Raw genomic sequence first — 8,133 nt, 5'->3', positions numbered from 1 at the left:
GCTCATCCTGAAAATGTCACCTGCACAGATAAAAAAATGGTGTTAGAATAATCAATTTAAACTATACAAAGCACAGTAATATAAATCATTTTTGAAAAATCCCTCTTAAAATGCATATCTTATGTACCTTTATGGAAGATCTAAACAATGAATTGAGTAATACAATTCTCCAAGAATGAAGCATCCTATGGTCCCATGTTAATCTCCTGACACAACTCTCCATACACTGGAAGGTCGATAGACATGTCACCACAAAAGAATGAGTCTGCCTCGTTCTCAAAAAATTCTTGAACTCCTATATTTCCATCATTGTTAGCCGATGCGGGCTCCAAGCTTGCGGTGGCCTCCACCCCTTGTAATATCGACCCCTCTATTTACATATTATCTTCATCTATGCCCGGAACATCACTTTGATCATATACTCTCACACTTCGAGGAGTTGAAGGTATAACATACCACCATCGAGGTTGTCGAGGGTTTGGATAGAAGATTACATGTTCACAAACACATACAAAGCGAGTTCAAACCATTGTGACATAAACCATATCGTATTACAATTAGCAAGCAAATGACTCTATACACCTATTCACAATGGGCCGGCAACACAAAGGTGTCGCGCAAATCCGTCCATTTTTTTTTGGAATCTATTTCGAGAAATCCAGATGGACCTCGTTGAACTGTTGCTCCAGCTCCTCCAAGTACCACTTTGAACCACTGCACATTGAATCGTATCATGGAGAAGCTACGGTAATCCACCATAATAATACTTTGCAAGTTCCCAAAATACTCCATCTCATCCACAACCATGTTTGGATCCATTGCTCGTCGCCGGCTCTCTTGCTCAAACCTTGCCATGACACCACAATCCATTGTGGAGCGCATTTTGTCAATATGCTCCACACGAAAATGCCATCCGCACGACCACGCTGCACTATATATTTTGTACTGTACATTGAAACACTCAAATTAGATGCCGCATATAAAATTTAGATATGACATATTCTAAACCCCTCTTCACCTTTGGACTACATCCCCTCGAGAACTCCCACTCCTCCATTGAGACCTCTGTCCCTTCACTGGATGTTGCGGTCAAGGCTCCATGCAACCATCGTGTTAACATAAACCATGGCATCTCCTCCATTCCTTTGGGATATCGAATCGATCGATGATGCGTACTATGTCGGAATTCAGCTCGCGCTTCCTCTCGATCTTGCCTTGCAATCTGGTACTTGGCGAGCCACGTCTCCATGGAGGCATGGTGCAACATACAAAAGCGATTCACATTCTCTTCCATTGAAGCATCCATTCTTTTTTCTACCCCATTTCCAACCACCACATCTCCAGTATCATCGTCCTTCAGCGTCCATAGCATTTCATTGTCTGGTTCCACCGTTGGTAGCCATTGTGAGATATGCACTAACACCTCTGACACCAACCAACCTTCCACCATGCTACCTTCTGGACGAGCTCGTTGTCGCACAAAGCCTTTCAAGGTTTTCATGAAGCACTCCAGGAAGAACATCCGTCGCGTATGGACAGGTCCAGCAATCTCCACTTCGTCCACAAGATGCACAAGAAGGTGAACTTGTATCGTGAGCATGCTAGTGGGCAGGTATTTCTCAAAGAGATAGACCGTCTCCACTGCTCCCCACCTCACAGATTCAATAGAGGACATCTTAGTCTCTTTCTGTGAGATCCATTGCACCAAAGTCGACAACTTGTAAATGGCCCCGAGAATTTCTGGAGTAAGGCATCCTGTGATCGCGATCGGTAGGAGAAACTGCCACAAATGAGAAAGCATTATGAATAATGGCCACTTTTCAAATTGCAAGATGCCCACGCTAATTACAATCCATTCTGTTCACAAACCTGACATATCTTATGCCAATCATGGGATTTTAGCCCCGATAATTGGTCATCTTTAGAAAATGCGGACCTGAGAGAATGCATCATACCCGTCGGAGTGCGGATAGACTTGATTACTTGCTTCACAATGCGCTCTTCTTTGGTGGAAAAAACCCAAGGAGCGTGAGGAAGCTACACTCCCCCTTCAGCACTCGACTGCGGCCAAAGCGCCTCCATCTTACATGCCTCCTTCAAATCCATTCGTGACCTATAGTGTCTCTCTTTCCTGTGATGTGGTCCCATAGCAAGCTGCCCACATTCTTGAAAATATGCATGGGATCCAACAAGTGGTTGACCTGTAAGTGGGTTCAATATGGCAACTCGTAGAAAACTGAGAACCGTCGCATTCCATTTGGATGTGATTCCGGGTTTACCATTTTCAGCTCGTACTAGCTTGCAGCGTTCATACGTGTTAGAGGTCGTCCAAGAAAACCTTCCTTGAGTTCATGATCCTCCGGCAAGAAAGCGGTGTGTCCTTGATATACCATCTTCTTCATGGTTCATGACCTTCGAGAGTCTAACTGTGGCCCACACAATGGACATGCATGATAACCTGAGGTAACCAGACTTGTAAGGCGAGCCACGACCTAGTGAATACTTGATTGAATGAAATAAAATATAGATATTACCAGCAAGAACGGAGGTATGCTCACCTGAGCACTCTCCCAATCCCGGAAAGTCATGCATCGTCCACATGAGAATGGCTCGAATGTTGGCTGACCGCTGACCATCACGCCTGCTCATATCTTGCACAGTGACCCCCTCCTCCCACAAAATCTTAAGCTCATCGACTAATGGACGAAGATACACATCCATATTTTTTACTTTGTAGCAGCCCAGGACGAGCAAGCTAAGGATGAGATGTCCTTTCTTCATAGAAAGCCATGGAGGGATGTTGTAGTTGACAAGCACTATAGGCCACACACTGTAAGAAGTCGAGCGCAGACCGAATGGGTTCACACCATCCATGGCGAGATCGAGCCGAAGATTCCTTGGCTCTCGCGCAAAGCCTGGGAAGGTAGAGTCAATGTGGCTCCATGCGCGTGAATCCACTAATATTCCTTGAAGCTTGCCATGCCAGACGTGCGAAACATGTGGTTCATGCACGGGATGAGTGAAAAGTGTCTAAGAACTTTTTGAGGGATGGTTTGCCCTTGCAAGTCCTGTCGATACATGTGAGCACCACACTTTGGACATGTCTCCATAGTCTCGTATTCATCTCGAAATAGTATGCAGTCATTGATACATGCATGGATGTTATTGTAGTCCATGCCAAGCTTCCATAAAACATGTCGTGCATCATCAGGAAACTCAGGCATGGTATTTGCAGGTGGTAATATATGATATTTCAATAACCTGAAAAAAATCATAAAACACCTTGAAAAAGCATAAATGTTTGCAATAATACTGTATTAAAAAAAAAATCAATGAAGCCTATGTGCAAGGTACCTGAATAACTCGGTCACACTCGTATTGCTTCAACCGTATTTTGCTTGCATACTTAAGAGTGCAAGCAATTTCTTCAACCGAGATACTCGACACCCATCATATAATGGTATGGATGATTCCTCTCTAAGCGGGTCAGATGTCTCAACATCCATGGGAATCAATGCATCGATCATTGCCTCTATCTCAAGCTCTAAGATTGTAGGTAGGTCAGGAAGGTTGTCTGTCTCCTCTGGCATTGACGGTATAGATGGGCCTTGCGAGTGGTGGATTGGCTTCTGCAATCCATCCATCGCACGTCCACGAACTCTTCTAATTGGCCGCAAAGGATGCACTCCCCCTTGGGTCGAGACATCATCCCCCTGGATAGAAAATTTACAAACAAGACCCAATCTTATTGTGTATGGTTTTCAATTAGCTTGCAAGTATAATGCATGATTAATATTAACTTCAAATTACCATTTGCTGAAAATACGCAATCACCTGATCAATGATCTCAGATTGAAACTCGCCAAATCGTCATACGTATTCTATAGACAATCGGCGTTTTCGTCTAATTGCCAACTTGCATTGAGAGCAAGGACATGGGACACGCTGATTAAGATATGTCTCGCGATCTTGAACAATAAGACCTTCTTCGTTTTCCATCTTATCTACATTATAGCAAACGAGGCTTAAATGGATGGCTTTATGGAGATGTATGTCAAGTTGCAAGTTGACCATAAATCTTGCATTGTACATAGTAGTTGAGAGATTTATTGATGTTATATCTCGGCCTTGTATCATGCTTAAGGATTTGTTTGTCCTGGTAAATAATTATTTGTTATTGTAAAAAATTGCACTAGAGGGCTTTGAGTATAAGTAATCCATTTATGAGCATCATTGAGGATCTCTTAGTCTAATAATAAATTAGTCTCAACAAAAAGCATCTTAGAAATGTGGTTTTTTTGTCCTAGGATCGCGTATTAAAATTAATACCATCTATGAAATTTATCAACTATAGTAATAAAATTTACTTCAATCAATTATACTCATAGTCATAAGACCTAAGGGAAAATATCCTATACTCAATTTAAGGGATTCTTATTCTATAACAATACTTTTGGGTTCATTTTGATGAAGTACCGTAATGACCATTAGCTAGGGTATCATCTTCTTTTAGTCCTTCCGTTGACTACTTAGCATGATTTCTAATTTGTTATGCCTATAAAGTTAATACAAAAACAATGAATTATGCATATCACAATTAGATCCCCTACTTGGACATTATGAAGGACATGACCAATTTTAAGCCATCTTAAAGAGTCACCAATGTACGTGGCCCATGGCAAAGCACATTGCATACCATTATCGATAAGTATGTTATCGTGCATCTTGAATCTCCTAATTAGACTTTATAAACGGTATGACTAATTTTTAGCCCCCTTAAGGATTCGATGTAATGGTACCCATAAAAAAAGTAAAGTGGATACCATTACCATAATCATGGATATGCTATCATTCCAATATATATTATCTTTCCCTTTCTCTCCCTCTCCCTCCCTCTCTTTCTCTTTCTCTCGTATTTCCTCTCCCTCTCACAATATATCTTAACACTCTCCAAAAGCAAAAGGGAGAGGGAGAGAGAGAATGCACTCCCTCTCCCTCTCTTTCTCTTTCTCTCCCTCTCTCATTTCCTTCCCCTCCCTCTCCCTCTCTTTCTCTTTCTCTCCCTCTCTCATTTCCTTCCCCTCCCTCTCCCTCTCTTTCTCTCCCTCTCCCTCTCCCTCTCCCTCTCTTTCTCTCTCATTTCCTCTCCTAAACAAGAAAAAAAGAAAGTGATTCAAACATTAAACAAGCAAGAGGGAGAGTGAGAGAGAGAATACACTCTCCCTCCCTCTCCCTCTCCCTCTCTTTCTCTTTTTCTCCCTCTCTCATTTCCTTCCCCTCCCTCTCCCTCTCCCTCTCTTTCTCTCCCTCTCTTTCTCTCTTTTTCTCTCATTTCTTAAACAAGCAAAAAATAAAGTGATTTAAACATTAAACAAGCAAAAGGGAGAGGGAGAGAGACAATGCAATCTCCCTCCTTCTCCCTCTCCCTCTCTTTCTCTTTCTCTCCCTCTCTCATTTCCTTCCCCTCTCTCTCCCTCTCCCTCTCTTTCTCTCCCTCTCTTTCTCTCTCATTTCCTCTCCTAAACAAGCAAAAAATAAAGTGATTTAGACATTAAACAAGAAAAAGGGAGAGGGAGAGAGAGAATGCACTCTCCCTCCATCTCCCTCTCTTTCTCTTTCTCTCCCTCTCTCATTTCCTCCCCCTCCCTCTCTCTCTCCCTCTCTTTCTCTTTCTCTTTCTCTCCCTCTCCCTCTCTTTCTCTCTTACTCTCTCATTTCCTCTCCTAAACAAGCAAGAAAGAAAGTGATTTAAACATTAAACAAGCAAAAGGGAGAGAGAGAGAGAGAATGCACTCTCCCTCTCCCTCCCTCTCCCTCTCTTTCTCTTTCTCTCCCTCTCTCATTTTCTCCCCCTTCCTCTCCCTCTCCCTCTCCCTCTCTTTCTCTTTCTCTCTCTCTCTCTCTCCCTCTCCCTCTCTTTCTCTCTCATTTCCTCTCCTAAACAAGCAAAAGAGAAAGTGATTTAAACCTTAAACAAGCAAAAGAAAGAGAGAGGAAGACTCACCGATGAGATATGGTGAGAGTGGGACGGCTCCTCTTTGCGATGAAGGCTCCTCCTCTCCTTCGCGAACAACGGCGGCGGCGGCGGCGGCAAGTCTTCTTCCTCTCCTTCTCTCACGACGGTCACTCTCTCCCTCGCTCTCGCTCTCAAAACTCACAAGCCGCAAACGCGAAATGAAAACCGTGCTCGATTTTGGCCGCTTTTTTTCCCTGTGGAGCGTCGCTATTTGCATCGCATTTCGCTATTTGCGTCACATTGCCACTATCCACCGTCGCTAATCGGCGTCGCTACTAGCTCAAATCCTTGTAGTGCATGTAAGGATTATAATGACCACAAATATGCTAAGTGTATACATACACACCTATCTAACCAAATGGTCCATCACCAATGTTCATACATGTTGAGCTTGTTGTCTCAACATAGTTAATATAGCTCAAATTGCAATCAATTTATATAGTCTATGTACTTTTTATCTTAGAAAGCTACTCTTATTTATATTATATTGTTTCACACTTAGTATATATTTTATAATAAGTGAAAGAATAAACAAAAACTAGCAAAAAAGCTTTTCATTCTCCATCTCTTTTCTTGTGTTCTTGAGTGAGCTTCTCTTGTATGTATTACATATGTTCAATGTAGCAAATTGAGCAAGTCTCTACATGATATGATTGGTAATATGTTATTATAGTTCCATCATTTGAAGCCTATATTGAAGGCTCAAGTGAAGAAGGAGCAAGGATTTGACCATGCAAACAACAAGTCAGAAGCTCTTCCATTCTCTCACTCTTTTCCTTGGATAGTGCCTCTCAAGGCACCAAAAGTATGAAACAGAAAAATTCCCAAAATTTTTTGATATTTCTATGCAAAAAGTATGGTAAATCTACAAGTTAGTCTATGAAAACATTACTTTTTGATTTTTTGGCTGTTTGATTTGGCCATTTTGGGACCCATTTAGCTATACAAGGCTGTGGACAATTCATTAGGGGAGATTTGCACTCACTTTTCCACCTTGTAATAATTTCCATATCATCATTCTATTAAAAAAAAAAGTGGGTCCATAGATGATTATATCTAGTATAGCTCAAAACTATACCATATAACATATCATTGGAAATATCTTGATAAGATGATTCTAAAAGACTAGTCTTTGGGTCTTTGACAAATTTGGAGTCTATATGCCATATCAAATTTTAAGAGGGTGACATATCTTAAAAGTTCCATAAAGGTAGCCTCACCCTCATTCATCCTTTTGAAATATTCCATAGAATCTCAAAGAGCTTAAAAGGCCCAAAAGTGAGTCTAAATCTCCCTTAATGAGCTTGATATACCACTTATGCTACAATTTAAATTGTAGGTGCACAAGTTAAAGATTTCAATTCTATACTTTTTCAGGTGGTTTCTCAAGAAGAAAACACAAGGTTTCTTTGTGAATTGATTATAAACTGTATGTATTATTGAGAAGTTAATGAAAAATGATGTATACTTCATTGTTATGCATTGATCTTTATGAGAGATTGCAAGAGACTTACTTATTATTTGGTGCTCAATTTTTTATAACATGAAAAAATAATAGAGAACATATTATTGGATAGCTAAATATGAATAAGTAACCATCATGGAAGTTCCATGTGATAGACTTTGTTATTGAAAAATGCCTAAAGTATTAGTATGATCTATTACATGTAGATTCCATCATAAATAATTTAGTATATGTTGGTCAAATCATAGAGCATGGATTGGAGATTAGATTTAGCCATTTAAAAAACTACTTTAGAAACAAGTACATATTGATTACAAAAGGAAATAGAGTTTACTAAATGTTTACCATGGATGCTAGAGTACTTGCTATAAATGCTGTTATATATATTAAATGCAAAGATATAGGTGTAGATATTGAAATATAGCACAAACGTATTGGATATGAAAATACCCAAAGATAAAAATTATTGCCATCCAAAGAGTTGCTACATGTTTGCTTCTTTGAGAGTTACATGTTTACATAAGGTTTTTGAAGCATATTTTTTGGAGCGAATGAGACAATCTTTCTCATAGAAATATAAATGAGTCTACACTTGATCTTGTGTATGCAAATGTTTGGAGATCTATGCAAAATGTATCTCTTGGTGGTAGTA

The sequence above is a fragment of the Lygodium microphyllum genome, chromosome 25, assembly GCF_053477565.2.
Source record: "Lygodium microphyllum isolate KBCC chromosome 25, Lygodium_microphyllum_v1.1.10, whole genome shotgun sequence".
Classification (NCBI taxonomy): Eukaryota; Viridiplantae; Streptophyta; class Polypodiopsida; order Schizaeales; family Lygodiaceae; genus Lygodium; species Lygodium microphyllum.
Note: the sequence above shows the minus strand (reverse complement) of the source record.